The 16,238-nt window shown below is 41.4% G+C and overlaps 1 protein-coding gene and 1 non-coding gene across 2 annotated transcripts in view; one reads left to right on the plus strand and one right to left on the minus strand.

Moving 5' to 3' along the window:
- The window catches only part of PPEF1 (protein phosphatase with EF-hand domain 1), a 128,237-nt gene extending 124,576 nt beyond the window's left edge, over positions 1 to 3,661 (minus strand). Inside the window, exons 1-2 of the mRNA XM_077144981.1 lie at positions 3,489 to 3,661; positions 2,717 to 2,959 (exon numbers count right to left, since the gene is read on the minus strand). The gene's annotated coding sequence lies outside the window, so the exon portion shown is untranslated. The remainder of the gene's footprint in view (positions 1 to 2,716; positions 2,960 to 3,488) is intronic.
- Positions 3,662 to 14,852: 11,191 nt separating this feature from the next.
- Positions 14,853 to 14,925, plus strand: TRNAV-UAC (transfer RNA valine (anticodon UAC)). The gene has a single exon. It is a non-coding gene; the product is annotated as a tRNA-Val (tRNA).
- Positions 14,926 to 16,238: the final 1,313 nt, after the last annotated feature.

Raw genomic sequence — 16,238 nt, forward strand, 5'->3', positions numbered from 1 at the left:
CTGGGAAGGATGTGGAGCAACTATAACTCTCATACTTTGCTAGTGGGAATGCAAAATGGTACAGCCACTCTGAAAACCAGCTTGGCAGTTGAACATATACTTAATATATGATATAGCAATCCTCCTTCCAAGTATTTACTTTAGAGGACTGAAAATGTACATTCACACAAAAACCTGTACCCAGGTTCATAATCATCAAATACTGAAAACAACCCAAATGTCCTTCAGTGGGTGAATGGATAAACAAGCTGTGGTACATCCATATAATGGAATACTACTCAAAAATAGAAATGAAAGAACTGTTGACACACACAATTTGGATGAATCTCAAAGGCATTATGCTGAGTGAAAGAAACCAAGCCAAAAAGGTTACATACTTTTATATGACAAGTCTCAAAAAGACAAAGCTATAGCGTTAGAAAACAGGTCAGTGGTTGCCAGGGATTTATGGGGTGAGCTTTCTGGGATGCTGTTCTGTATCCTGAGTATGGCAGTGGTTACATGAATTTATTCATGTGTTAAATTTCACCAACCAAAACAGAAGTTGATTTTACTATATGCTAATTTACAAACTTAAAAGGAGACAGCTATACAAAGCTGACTCTAGCTCAGTGCCTTTGGGATTGTAGATGCTCAAATCCCTATAGGCTGTCCTTGACTGCCAAGGGCTTCCAAAATCATAGCCAGAAGCATTATCTTCTGCTGTAAACTAAGAGCACTAAGGGAAAAAACTTGCCCTTCTCTTAACTTTCTTACTTTCTATCCATGGGCAAAAAATAACAATAAAAAAACAGAGATCCCAGTCAGAAAGCACACCCCATCCATTCTTTATTCAACAGATATTTATTGCGCATGTACCAGCTAGGAGGCAGAATACAAAGATGAATAAATGATGTATGATTCATTTTCCTACCAGGTTCATGGTGTAATGTGGGATATAAGCATGTTTAGGAATAATTTCAGTAGAGTGGGTGCGTGTGTAGAGATATGCCACAGACCAATGGAGCCCAGAAGGAAATGAACTTTGCCCGGGAAAGTAAAAGAATGTTTCATAGAGCAAAAAAGGCAGGAAAAGTCCTTCTAGGGAACAGGGGGAAAGCCTGAGAGAATAAATGATATTGGAGTCATGTTTCCTGAGACTGGGGAGAGAGGATATATGGAGTGGGGGATGAAGAAATGAACCTGGGGAGGTATGAATTGGTATGAATTGTGATAGTCCTTACAAATCGTAACAGAGGATTTTGACTTTAAACTGTTAACCAGGGGTTGTCATTTCAAATGCTTATATGAACTGGGGCAGATAACATAAATGAATAAAGCAGCCTGGGTGGAAACTATGAGGTACTCTAGAGAGTTTTTGTCTAAATGAGGCAGCTGCTACTTTTTAGGGCTGCCATCCAGAAATCCTGGTCCACTGTTGCCAGATGTAATTTTTTAAGAGAAGCTGAACAAATTTTTTTAATGTAAACACTCCCTATTCTTAAATGTCAGCAATGAGTAAACTTTAGCACATTTAAGATGCCATTGATTACATTTAATATACCAGTAAGAACAAAAACTGCTACCAAACTATGCTACCATACCATACTATCAATTTTAAGACATATCCCAAATCCAGAGATGCTAAAATGTGAAGACAAAAAAAAAGATGCATCTTAGAATCCATGAAATACAGTCCTTCTCATTTTTTTTTTTCAAAACACTATATTGACTCCATAAAATACATGCATGGGCTGGGTTCAGTTTGAGGCTGCCAGATTGCAAACTCTGTTTAAGTAAAGGGAAGCCTGAGGATAATCTGATTAGATTCAATCTTTAGGAAAATCACTCTGGGAGTCAGATGGTGATGAATTGGGGGAAAAAGCCTGCAATAGGAAGACCAATGAGAAGGCTCCTGCAATAATCCAGGAGATAGCTGATAAGGGCTGAATTAAAGCCTGGCAATGGGATGGAGAGGAGGGGCCGAATGTGAAAGCGTTTTATGCAGTAAACCTCACAGGATCTGGGACGCAGACTAGGTATGGGAAGCAAGGCGAGAGAGGTATCAAGAATGATTTGAAAGTTTGTTTGAAATAATACATGGATTCTTTCATTTACTGAACAATATTACTGAATATCTACTGTGTGCCAGACATTTTGCAAGATGCTGGGAATACAATGGTGAACAAGACAGCCATGGTCCCTGCCCTCCTGTAATTTATAGTCTAGTAGGTGATAATATTAATTGAAATAGAGTATTAAAAGGTATAGGGGGGTAGGTAGACAATGAGGGGAGCAGGTGTGTCTATGGTAGAGAAAGAGACTGAGTTTAGTTAGGAGTGTGTTAAATTTGAGTGTATGTGAGCCCTCACTGTTGAAATGTCCCACAGGCAGTAGAAGCCTGGATTTTAGAGCCCAGGATATAAATCAGGTCTGGAGATTGAGATTAAAAAGGTCATCGGGTTACAGATAATAGCTGAAGTGATTAGAGAAGATAAAATAGCCAGGGAGAGCTTGTAGAGTAAGAAGGCAACAGAAGCAAAAGCAGAAGACTGGGGAAAAGAGACATTTAAAGGGAATGAGGAGAAGGAAGGAGCAAACAAAGGAGACTTAAAAAGGAGCAATCTGGAAAATAAGAGGCCCAGGAGAGACTGGTATCTGGAAAGCAAGGGAAACAGGTATAATCACAGAACCCATATATCCCTTTATCTATAATTACCACATAGGAGCAATTTACCTTGGCAATGTACGATTCAGATTTTCAGAGCTCTGGGTATTTTGCACAAATTCCAAACAGGCTTATCAGAACTGCCTCTTATTTAGAGAGTTTTGATATTTTAAAATATTGCCACAATCTGTTCCTTTAGCTTACATGTGCTTGTATTGTTTGTGTATCTCAATTTGACATCTAATGTGAGTCGATGGCAGACCAGTGGTAATCCCTTATTTCTTCTTATGTTCCTGCTGCAGGAGCTATAATCTGCGATTTCAAGACAAAAGCAAAACAAAGAATATATGTTTATGTGACCCCCTCATCATGTCAAACCTAATCTCATGCCAAAGCAAAACTAATCTAGGCACATATAAGGGAGTCCTGTTGCAAGACTATCAGGTTCTTGGCTGGCTCGGTAGCAGGTGAGACTGTGAAGTGTGATAAGACTTTGATCCCTTGGACTTGTTCAGAAAGGGCCTCAGAGATCTTCATTTCACAGGTAAGTAAAAACAGGCCCAAAGAGGTTAGGTAGCTTCCCCAAGGTCACAGTCTTGTCACTTGGTGGCCAGTATACTTTCCATTACATCAAGGTGACCCAATTCTACCCTATAAACAGAGCTCCAATGTAATATATATGTATATAATTCTTATAAACCCATACATGAAACATAAAGTCCACAAGAATTGTTCCAAACAACTAAACAAACAGAGGAAAAAGGCTAACTTTCGATCATGAGGCTCCATGTCTTCCCAAATTTCATTCAATGAATCTATCTGGTCTATTAATTGTCCTTACCCTTCCCTCTAGGTTTTACCAGTTCCACACAGGTTCAAGGAAAATAGACTCCTAGATCTTCACTTTGCTAGTTCCTGAATCTTTCAGCCCGACCAGCAGGCTCAGGACATAATTCACTGTCATGCGTATGGGTCTTCCTGGAAGAGGATTCCTTAGTCTACTCTGGAATCTTTCAGATGTAGATTCTAGAATGAGTCATTAATAGGTTGCCATGGCAATCCCACAATGTTGGATGCAGATATGACAGTACTTGCCTATAAAATATGGACAACACAACTTGAAGAGAGATTCACTTCTTGCTTCTTGGAAAGGCAGATTCAGGGTTCTTCAAGCTTCCTTTCTGCCACTACTGCCTCCCTGTCAAACTTTTTGAGTTCATAAACGTGGAAAAGAAAGAACAGTTCATTTCTTGGGGAAACATAGAAACTTTTGGCTAAAACAAGGCCCAGAAAAGATCCACTGCTTTCTTTTCAAAACCCTTGCTATTATTGCCCTGAGGCAATAACTAAGAGTTTATGGTAAAGCTTTGGAACTGTTTTCAGAGCACTTTTTTCTTTTAGGGCCCTTATTCTTGTCTTAGTCTTTAATTTATATATTCATTCAACAAATATTTGTTGAGTATCTGTCATGTGCTGGGCACTGTTCTAGACCCTGGGGATCAACAAAACTGGCAAAGTCCCTTTTATCAGGAAGTTTACAGCCTAGGGAGGGAAGTATAAATTAATCAAATGGCCACACCAATAAATGTGAAACTGCAAAGGAGAACCACATATACTAGGACAATGAGTCAGGAGGTCAAGCAAATGCTTCTCTGAGAAAGTAATCTTTGAACTGACATCCAAAGGATAAGCATAAATTAATCAGGCGAAGGTGTTGCTAGGGGGATGGAGTCAAGCATACACTTGAGTTAAGGCTCAGTGACTTAGAAGAGATAACTGGAGTATACAATTTTGGAGCTTTCAAAGGAGGGTTTAATATAGGTCTTAATTTGTTAAACCTGAAGTCAGTATTTTCACCAATATTCAAAAAAGTGCATAATCTGTGAGTCTCTTTCAGCTCACCTACATAAAAATGCATGACTGTCAAAAAAAAGCGCTTCTCAGATTTGAATGTGCTTACATATCCCCAAGTCATCTTGTTAGAACAGATTCCTGGCGCCCATCCCTAGAAATTCTGATTTAGCAGGTCTGGGATGAGGCCCATCAATGTGCATTTCTAAGAAGTTCCCAGGGTAGGCTAAAGTACACTTTGAGTGGCACTGCTCTACAACACAATCTCATTTTTGTTTTCTTAAGTCACTATTTTTCAATCCACTCTTTCATGACTTCTAAAGTTAAACTATATTATATAATGTCCTTGTGATTTTTATGGTCTACTCAGCAGTAGTACCCAAACAAAAGAATGTTATAGTGTATAAATAAAACATGGTCATAAGCTAAAGATGGCAAATATTTAGAAAGAATGAGAGAAAAACAAACTGAGGTATTGGTAATATAGCAAAACTTGACTAATTTACCTCAGCAAGGTAGACTGTCATTCTTATATCATGAAAAGTCCAATTTACAAAGCAGTTTTAAAGAAAAGTAATATAAATTAGCCTGATGTAATTTAGGAAAAGAAATTTCTATATGCTTAGTGGATCTTTTACTTTAACAGCCAGAGAGAGCTATTTGCAATTACTCGTTTTTTTATGAGTTTCATTTGAATGAAGCTCTGGATTTTAGAATACGTGAAACAAAAATAACCCCCCTTTACAGCTCTCTGTTACTAACTACTCTTACTTACTACTGAACACAATTCTTGCAATACACCATGTTTCTGCTGATGTGGCTATGCAAAAAGAAGAACACTATGAAAAGAAGTTAAAGATTTTTGGGGATTTTCAAACCAGATTCATTTGAAATTGGGAACCTTAGGCAACTCAGATCATTGATTAGGTAATTCACATAATTTCTCTGAGCCTCCGTTTCCTCAGTTAAAAATGGGCATAATAATATTTAAATGGAATAATCTAAGTGGAAAAACCCTTATAAACTATGAAATGCTAAATAAATATTTGCTACTACTTCTAGGAGAGGCCTGCATTTCCTGAATGGACTCGCATCTCAGACAAGAGGTCTGGCCTGTGGGTCAGAGTGCATCTGGGAGTATAATAGAATTGGGTTCTAGAGTCAAAGAGCTTGGGTTCATTTTCCAGCTCTGTCACCTAATAGTTGTGTGGGAACTTGGGCAAATTACATAGTCTCTTTTTGCCTCTGTTTCCTCATCTATAAAACTCGAATAGTAATAGTCCCAACCTCACTGGCTTGATGTAAGGAATAGATGAGTACCTAACCAATACCCATTCTCCATTTCTTCCTTACCAATAAAACCCCAATTTTATTCTAGGTGGCACCAGGCTCAGTCAACAAAACTAGCTTTTCTAGGCTCCCTTGCAGTTAGGGGTGGTCATGTGACAGTTCTGGCTAAGGAGATAAAAGCAGAAATCTACAGGATGAGGCTTTTAGGAAAGTTATTGGTTTCCTGACAAAAAGGAACAGAGTCAGCTGCCCTTCCCCCATTCTGTCTCGAAGTAGGACACAATGCCTGGAGGAGGAGCAGCCATCTTGTGAGCATTAGGAAAAGAACCCTAAGCTGAGAACGGTGATGCAGAAAGATCAAGTTAGGGGCCTGAGACCTAGATGGCAATGTGACACTGCCTACTTCTTGGCTTCCTATCATGTGAATGCACCCTCTTTTCCTGGCAAAAGGGGATGTTCAGGGGGTAGGCACCTAGCTAAAGGTAGCCGATATGAGCAAATCTCAGGACTTTGGGAGAAAGCACTAGGTAGCACATAGGCTCACTATTCTCCCCCAAGTGTGATGCCCTGAGCAAGGCTGTTACCATGAGGAGAGCCAGTCCAGGGATGACACTGATACTTGTAGAAGGACAAACCAAGAAAAGGGCAGGAAAATGGAGCTGGAGCCCTGAGTATATCATAAATCTCAAATCTTACTTTTGGGATTTTCAAATCAGATTCATTTGAAACTGGTTTTGCTAAATCAATTGGGGTTGAATCATCTGCCACTTACAAGCGCAATATTCTTTCTGAAAATATCAGATAAAAAGAATAATTTTAATTTAAGGACTGTACACTTGGAGGGGAGTTTTCTAAACTTTGGTCTGGTCTAATAAGATTTACATGATCAATTATAATTTTCATTCAAATCACCTAACCTGTCTAAACAAAAAGCAATAAAATTCATAATCAATTTACAATGGTTTAAATTCATTCAAATGTCTCTTTTAAAAGAAAAAAAGAGAAACCAGAATGTTGAAAGTGTTTTTGTTTTGCTGTAAAGATGTCCAACAGAATGGCTTTAACGAATAGATGTGCATCTGGGTTTTAGAATGAACGGCGGACCTAGAGGTAGACACTAGAAACCCATGACTATTGTTGAAATAATATTCCACAGACAGTTGTCATGGCAGCCTGATTATTTTGCACAAAATAGAGCCCACTGCATTTTAACAGGATTTAGGAGAGGAAAGCAGCTAGCCTGCAGACATTCTGAGTTAAAAAGTCTACTAATTGGTATAAAAGCCTTTGGATTATACCCTAATTGTATCAAAAGGATCACAAATACTTAAAATCACTAACAAAAACACATAATATGATTTTTCTTTAACAACTGCACCACTCTTGAAAGCTTCCCATCAGGCTATGGGGGACCATTTACAGTCCAATCTACTTGGAAATTGAAAGGAGACATTACGTATTGTGGAAGTAGAGAGTAGCCAAATTCATTTCTGCCACCAATTAGCATTGGTTGGATGCCACTATCAGACATTTCCTCTTAAGTGGGGAGTAGCCAAATTGTTCTGTGCACATTTATACAGTCCTAGGAGAGTGACTTTAGAAACGAGGGTCATCTCAAGACACTTTAAATATGGGAAGGGGAGAAAAAGTATTTTGAGCTGATATATTTTTCTCTAGAATGGCTATCTCTATAAAATCTGATCTCATTGAATGTGATTGTGGATGATCTGGGGGATTATAGATAGCTGCTCTTGAGAGGAATACCACATGAAGCCTTCTTTACTATTAAGCTTTTGCCTATCACCCTGTCCCACCTCTCCTACTTGTCTTCTCTTCTTTTGAGTGTCTCCTTTAAAAGAAAAGGGACAGGGCCTTAATTAAAATCTAATAACATCCTAAGTTAGGAAAATCACAACAAGCCATTATCATCCATTAACATGATGGAAGAAATTTATCCTTTGGGGATTGACTAATGTTCTGTAAACAACTTAAGATAGGATCATGCCATATATATTTTTTATAACTCTCCACACTGCCTAATACTGCACTTCTAGACATCTTGCAGGTATGCAATAATAAACAACTCAAATCAAAGAACTTGGAACACAGGCAGTCCCTGAGTAGGTAGGTGTAATGGCATAAAAAAAATTATATTTAGTGCCTTGTCATCCTGCGTGGCTTAGTCCTAAGCTTTACTTTTGGGTGAACACCCCAGCTAGCCCTGCCCTAGGTGTAACCACAATTACCAAGGCCTGCACCTCTATATGATTTGGATGGTAAGAGCCACCCTTAGCTTCTCCAAACAACCCTTGCCGGGTTTCTTCTCTGACAGCCCCTTGTTGCTTCTGCGCTTTCATGCCACATAATTTACTAGCGGGGGAGGTATAGCCATATAGTTTGGATTATAAGAAACTGCCCTCAACTTCTCCAAACGGCTCTTGCCCATTTTGCTTTTCATGTGATATAGTTCAAAACTGCCAATCTCCTGTATGCACAGGGAAGCCTTCCCCCTCCCCTCTGGGTCACAATAAAGGCAGAAAAGCCTGGGACCTACATGCGCTTCTTCCCCCCACCCCATCCTTCATGGACCCTTGCAGAGCCTATGTTAGATAAAGCCAGCAGGCCCCTCCTCTGCCCTCATTCTCCCCTCTTCCCCACCCCCCTCCCAGGGTCTTTGATCTAACAAAACTGTCCTTTCACGCATTCTTGGCTGACCGGCTATCTGTATTTGCACCTCCTCACCCAAAGAACTTTCACTTAACATCCAAAACAGTAGACAGATTAAAGGCATTGTCAAAATAGTACAAGAAACACCTAAGGATGAGACATGGGGAAATGCTGAATCAGTAGGGATTTGTATTTTCCCTCATGTGATAGTGGCATTAAAAACTAGTGGTTTTACTTTTCACATTTAACGAGGAATCTGGAAGTAGGAAATCCAGAGGTGGGACCCAGGCACCTTCCTTCTTTCAGCTGAGCTGCCTGCCTTTCTTCTTCATAAAACTCACTGCCCGAAATGGCCGCTCTACCTTCAGCATCACATCTGCATTCCAGGCAGAAGGGACAAACAAAGGGCAAAATGGGGCATATTAGCTGAGTCTACCTCCTTTATAGAAACTCTTTTGGAAGCCCACCCACTGTCTCATTGGCCAGAACTGTGTCACATAGATTCTCCTAGCTGTGAGGCAGCCTGTGAAATTCAGCTATTGTAGTTGAGCACATTGCCGAGTACAGGCTACGTACTATAGAGGTTAAACACAGCCTTTGGAGCAAGATGGCTTGAATTTGAAACGCTGATCTATTATTTACTAACTGTGTGACTTGGTTAAGCTACCTAAATACGCTCACTGTGTGTCAGTTTTCTCATCTCTGAAATAAGCATAACAGTACCTTTCTAATAGGGTTCTTGTGAAAATTAAGTGAAAAAGGAGTTTAGAAAAGTCCCTAACATACAACAAGCACTATATAAACATGTTTTCTTATTATTTTTCTTGAGGAAAAGATAATGAATGGATAGTGGAGAAGCAACTAGCACATCTGTCACAAATGTTTTGTCCACTGAGTAATTTTGCCTGTCCTGGTTCTTGTGCTACATGTGAGCAAGTGTTGTGCTGTGTTTGAGAGCTGCTGGCTCCTCAGGAGACATGGAGACTACAAAATCTTACCAGAAGTGGCTATTTCCATGACTACCAGCCTTTTTCCCCATTTACTAGAAACAGGGCAACCAAAAACTTTCAAGTGTCCAAGCCAGGGCGCCACTGTCAGTCATTGTGCTGATGCATATACATTTTAGACACATTTGGTTAGGACTTCTTCTGTTGCAAGTGTCAGTAAACTCAATTCCAGCTGGCTTAAGCAAAATGGGAATGTATTCCTCAAATATCTAAAGAGTCAATGGGCAACCTTAAGGGATGACTTCTTCGAGGAATTAAATAATCTCACCCAGTTTCTCTATGTCTCAACTCTAATTCCTTGGTGTTAGCTCCATTCTCAGGCTTCCAGAAGGTATGAGATGTCTTTCATACTTTGTGGTCACACACTAAGTTTTGAACATCCTCCCTATGTTTTGGTAGTTCCCCATGTTTGCCTCCTACCTCCCCAAAGTAGAAACAAGAAGTGTGCTTTTCAAGCCTCTTTTATAGTAAGAACAGAGGTATGTAGCCCAGGCTCTGCCAGAGACTTCAATTCAGAAGAGGGCAATACAAAGAAGTAGAGAAATTACAAAAGCCACTTTCTGACTAGTGGCAGAGGTGTCTAGTTTTCAGACACAGCACTGGTAGATTCTGGGCTCCATTGCTGGCTTGAGTTGTTAAATCTTACTCAGAGGAGGCAGCAGTGGATGTCTTTGGTGTAGTCTCACCGTGTGACTTGGATTTGGAGTCACCAAGGCCTTTTTCAGAGATTCTGCAAACTACCTAATGTCCTTGAATAAACTCATTTTTCTTCTTAAACTAGGAGTGATGAAGGAGCTTAGGTGATCTTATGCTTTGATAACAAACAACCCCAAATCTTAGTGGCTTACAATAAGAAAAAAGATTTATTTTCCATGTCCATTATAGGTTAGCTGCAATTCTGTAACAATCTTCCCTCCAAGACTCAGACTGACCTCTCCCTGGGGCATGCTGTTCTCATAGCGAAGGGAACAAATACAAACAGTGAATCACAGCTGGCTCATCAAGCTTTTGCTTAGAAGTGATACACATCACCTTTTTTTTTTTTTTCAGAGAAGCTGGAGGTTTACAGAAAAAATCAGGTAGAAAATACAGTTCCCATATAAACTCCCACTCCCCATTATTAATTAGTGTGGTACTTTTGTTAGACCTGATAAAAGAATATTATTATAATTGTACTATTAACTATAGTCCACAATTTGCATTAGGGTTCAGAGTTTGTGTTGTACAGTCCTATGTTGTTGTTTTTTAATGTTTATTCTAGTAACATATATACAACCTAAAATTTCCCCCTTTTAAGTACATTCAAATATATATTTCAGTGGTGTTACTAGCATCCACAATATCGTGCTACCATCACCACTATCCATTACCAAAACTTTTCCATCGCACCAAACAGAAACTCAATGCACATCACTTCTGCCCACATTTAATTGGTAAAAGCAAGTCACTTGATCAAGCCTATGAATGGGGCAAGGATGTAAAATTTCTATATAGAGAAGAATAGTTCTATTGTAGGAAACCAAGAGCCCTATCTGATACAACACAATAGTAAGATGGCAGCTGACCTTTCAGCCTCTGTATTATCTCATGTTTAAGTCCAAGGTGAACAAGGAAATTCTCTTCTCAGGAAATCAAGCAGAAGACCCAGAATTAGCTCTGATTGGGACTGACTGACATGACTCGAGTCATCCCCAATGCCGAAAAAATTCATTCAATACATATTTATTCAGCATTATTTGCACCCCATGGAATATAGCAGTGAATGAAACAAACTCTATGCCCTCATGGAACTTTCATTCTAGTCGGGGACAGTGGGGGACAGAAAATCAACAAAATAAATAAATATCTAGAAATGCAAATGGCGATAAGTGTTGTAGAGAAAAATAATTGAGTTTCCAGGGTGAAGGGGAAGGGATAACAGCAATGTTAAAGGTGGCAAGTGTGCTGGAGCAGAATAAAAGAAAAGGCAAAGAAATAGGATGTAAAACCAGAGAGGTAAGGGGGCAGGTGTGTGTGTGTGTGTGTCAGATCATGTATGGCCTTATAGATAGCTGTAAGGCGTTGGCTTTTGTTTGAGTTAAGACAGGAAGCCACGGAAGGGTTTTGAGCAGAGAATGACCAGATCTAGCTTAGACTTTAAGGATCATTCTGGCTATGATATAGAGACTGGCCCGTAGAGAGAAATGGGCAGAACTAGGATGTCAGGATAAGAAACTATTGGGAATAATCCAGGCAAAAAGTGATAGCAGCTTTGATGGTAGAAAGCAATCTGATTCTGGACAGAACTTGAAGGTGGGGCCAATAGAATTTGCTAGTGAGATTTGACTGGTATGAGAAAAAGAGAATAATCAAGTATGATTCTAAGGTTTGGGGACTAAACAACTGGAAAGATTAAGTTGGTCATTATCTGAGACAAAGATTGATTGAGGAACAGATTTAGGGGGTGAAGATCAGAAGTTTAGATATAGACATAATAGGTTTGAGATGCCTATTAGACATTTAAATGGATGATGAAGAGGCAGGTTTGGAGGTCAGGAGAAAAATCTGGACTCAAGATAATGAATTTGGAAGTCATTTAGGTTATAGAAGGTATGTAAAGCCATTCAACTGAATGAGGTCACCAGAGTGGTAAGAATCAAAAGAGAAGTCCAAGGGCCAAACCCTTGGTACACCTGTATTTAGAAATCATAGAGATGAGGACCCAGCAAAAGTGACTGAGAAGTTGTAATCAGCAAGGTAGGAAACAAAAATCAGGAGGATGGCATGTTAGAAGCCAAGAGAAGTAAGTGCTTCAAGAAGGAGGGAGTGATCAACTGTTTCAAATCCTAATCAAAGAAGATGAGGATTGAAGACGATTCTATTCAGCACTGTGGAGTTCACTGGCCACCTTGATCAAAGGAGCTTAGGTGGAGTGGAGGGAACAAGGGCCAATGGGAGGAGACAGGAGAGCTCACCTATAGACAAATCATTCTAAAAGTCTTGCTATAAAGGAGAGCAGAGAAATGGAAGTAGGTAGGGGGGAAATGGGATTAAAGTTTATTTTTTAATGATGAGAGAACTAGCAACATGCTGATCAGAATGATCCAGTAAAGAGGGGGGAAATAATAACATTAGAGAAAGAAGGGCAAATTGTTGAAGTGATTTCCTTCAGTAGGAAAGAGCACACCATTAGGGCCTAAGTGGAGGGGCTAGGCTGAGGCAGGAATGTGGACAATTCATCTAAAGCAGGGTTTCTCAGCCTCAGCACTATTGACATTTGGGGCCAGGTAATTTTTATGGGGGCTGTGCATGTCTAGCAGCATCTCTGGCCTGGCCCACAAAATGCCAGCGGCACCCCCTTCCAGTTGTGACAACCAAAAGCGTCTCCAGACATGGCCAAATAGCTCTCAGGATGCCCACACCCACACACATATACCCAAAAGATGCTGAAGGACAGAGTACAATAGTTTCTAAATGAAATAAGGTAAACCAATTCTCCTAACTAAGCTCATGCTGTTTGAAGCTGTGGTTTCTCTGATTCAGATAAGCCAAACACTGGGAAAACAAACCTTAACATTGTGACAGCAGAGCACTCAACAAATTTGAAAGTGACTCTGAGTTTTGTTTATGTATGTATTTTTCTTATAGCTGTTCAGATGCTTATGGGCATACCTGGGGCCTCACAAATCAGATTGAACAGTCTGAAGCACCAGGCAAAACTGTAGCTATCTAAGGCATTATCCTGACTCTGATGGTTTAAAAGGTGCAAGTCATTAACAGTTTTTTCCAGCAGGCTCTTGCCTACTACTTTTGTTGATTTCACTTAAAAATTACAAAAGATAAACATTAAAAAAAAAAAAAAAAGAGGTATACATTTCCTTACTGGCATGCACACAAAACATTATAACAGACCAAAGCCACTATTCTGGGAACAATGTGTAGCCTGCATGGACTTCCAGCCACCCACAATCACTTAGGGATCAGAAGACTGAGTATGAGCCCAGCCCTGCCACTCATCAGCTGAATGGACACAGGCAAAGCATTCAAATTCTTCAGCTTCAACTTCTTCAACTGCAAAATGGAGACAATAATTCCTACCATAGTTACCTCATAGGGTTGTTGTGCAGGAACATAAGTGACAGTGCTTTGTAAACCACCTTGGGAGGCAGGGAGAGAAACAAAAGCCCCCCTCCTTGTCAGAATGGAGAAAAGGGACAAAGGATTTTCACTAAAGGCAGAAACCTGTGTTGCATGCATCAGATGTGCACCAACTTCTTTTTACATGGATTGAAAGCATGAGAATTTGTCCAAAATTTGCACTTGGCTACCCCACTCTTACAATAAGGGCGGAGAGCTGGAGGGAGAGCAAAGCATTCCCCGGAGACACAAACCAGAACACAACCGGTTTTGGACTGATAGGATTTTTAAAACAGGTGGGATATACCTAGTACTGGGCTCCCCAGGAGTCATTACAGCTCATCGTCTAGCAGGAAACATGGAGCTCTTCTGAATCCATCTGCTGGCTGGTGGCTGTTCACTCTGATGGTACACAGTCTAATAAGCACTGAGTGCTTAACAGGCTTCTGGAAATGTATGAACAAAAAGGCAGAATGGAAGGGTGCCCGATGATGAATATTACAGGAAGCAAACTGAGGAAAAGCGGTACTAGAAAACCCAAGCACTAGCTGCAGGCCTGCCTTATTTCTGTGGAGAAATTCTGTGGCAGATAACAGCCTCCATTTTCCCCCACCTGGAAAATGGGGCTAAAGTTTAGGTCCAGAGACGAAAGAAGAGATACCTAGCCCACGCCGCCCCACATCTCACAAACCTAGACACCCCGCAGGGGAGGTGACCTGACTAGCTCAAGGTAAACAGTTAGCGAGTAGCCAAGACGGGAACTTTAAGAGGCCGACGGACTAGCGGCCTTTCAAGCCCTGGCAACATAAACGCCAACGACAAAATGAGCCTCCTGCCACCCCCAAACCCCGCGCTGCCTGAATCTTTGGCTCCAAGTGGCGCTCCTGTCCTTTGTGCTCCGGACGGCCTGACTTCTGACGAGGGCAGGTCACTCGAGCCGCCGAGGCTCAGTGTGCCCGTGGGGAAAATGGGGACAGCGCGGGCCCCTCACAAGCTGAGGGAAGCTGCCACAAAGTGCCAGGCCGCGGGAAGGCCCTTCTTCCGGCGCCCCCTAGGCTGAGAGAAAGTTTGGGGTGGGTGGTTAAGGGCCCAGGAGGCGAGCTGGTCGCAGGGGTTGCGGACCGTTTGGGCCGGGCCGGCCGACAGCCCTACGGTTGGGCCGCGAACACAGCGCCTCAGAGGCGGGGCTACGGCGCGGGGGCGGAGTTACAACGGAAGGACACGGTCTGATGTATGACCATGAATACAATAACCTCGCCAGCGATGCGCGCGGAGGTTCCATAGTGTAGTGGTTATCACGTCTGCTTTACACGCAGAAGGTCCTGGGTTCGAGCCCCAGTGGAACCATGGTGGGGGAAGGTGCTCGTTTTATCCCATGAGCTTCCTGGAGGGGGAGAAAAAAAAACCCATAAAGCAAACAGAGAGTAGACGGTTTTCTTCCTCCCTTTCGTTTTTCTCCCTTTCGTTTCTATTTTTTGGCATGTTTTCATCGTAGACGCGAGAGTATAGACACCCTCACCCCATCTTGAAGGCCGTGCCACCACCACCGCCCGACCAAAGAAATAGCCATGGGTAGAGATCAGGCCCAGTCGCCGTCTGGAGGGCTTCCCCGCTCTGTCTGGGCGCGCGCCCCCCTCTCCAGCTGGTGGTCGGGGGTGGCCTGGGGGGAAGCAGGAAGACCCGGAAGTCGCCCTTTCCCTGCTAGTCTGAAGAGGATCGATCGCTCCCCAAAGTCTCCACCTAAAGCATGACAATACAGCCGCGCTTTCACTGCAGATGAATTATTAGAGATTCTGACATTTTTCACTACAGAGAGCAGGGAAAAAGCACAGTCCCCTTCTTTTTAATACAGCAGTAAGGTTTGTTGAATAGACATTCATCTGTTTAAGAAGGAATCCATATACAGTATATAACAAGTATCAGGTTTCTAAACCTAATAAATGCTGGTTTCTCTAGTTCCTTTTAGCTCTTCATTATTGTTTAAGTACGATTTGGGGTGTGGGGGCGGGGGGCGTGGTGATGATTTATGCGGGCCTTTTTCATCTTTAACAAGAGGAACCAAGGAAAGGAGTTTGGGGCCCTGTGGTTCGGGGACTAGGATGCTAGTGGCAAAGAGCTAAAAAGGGGAAGGGACCTGCTTCCTCTGCATTTTTTTCTCTCATTACAATGTATAAATCTGCATCCTTTTCTAACTTGAGTATAACACGATTGCCCTTGGTATTAAATCATTTCCATCAACTTTATTTTTAGTGGCTGTGTAATAATAATAGCTAAATTTATGCCAAGCACTGTTCTAAGCATTTTGCATAGATCACACTTAATCCTCAAAATAAGTCTATGACGTAGGAATTATTATTATCATTTTACAGATGAGAAAATTGAGGCACAGAAACATTAAGCAACTTTCCCAAGGTCACATATAAGGAAGCGGCAGAGCCGGGATTCGCATTGGGTCTGGCTGGGGAAGCTGTGCCCTTATCCCACCGTGCTACACCGACCCGCAATAACTTCCTTAACCCAGCCTCCAGTGTCAGCCATTTAAATTGGTTCCAAACTTTGTTATTATGAAAAAACACAGCAATGTGCATTTCTGTGTGTAACTGTCCCCCCTCTCTAGTTTAGTGTTGTACTAAATAAATTTGCTGCCGAATTGTTTTCTA

Source organism: Tamandua tetradactyla, chromosome X (genome assembly GCF_023851605.1).
Source record: "Tamandua tetradactyla isolate mTamTet1 chromosome X, mTamTet1.pri, whole genome shotgun sequence".
In the NCBI taxonomy this organism is placed as follows: domain Eukaryota; kingdom Metazoa; phylum Chordata; class Mammalia; order Pilosa; family Myrmecophagidae; genus Tamandua; species Tamandua tetradactyla.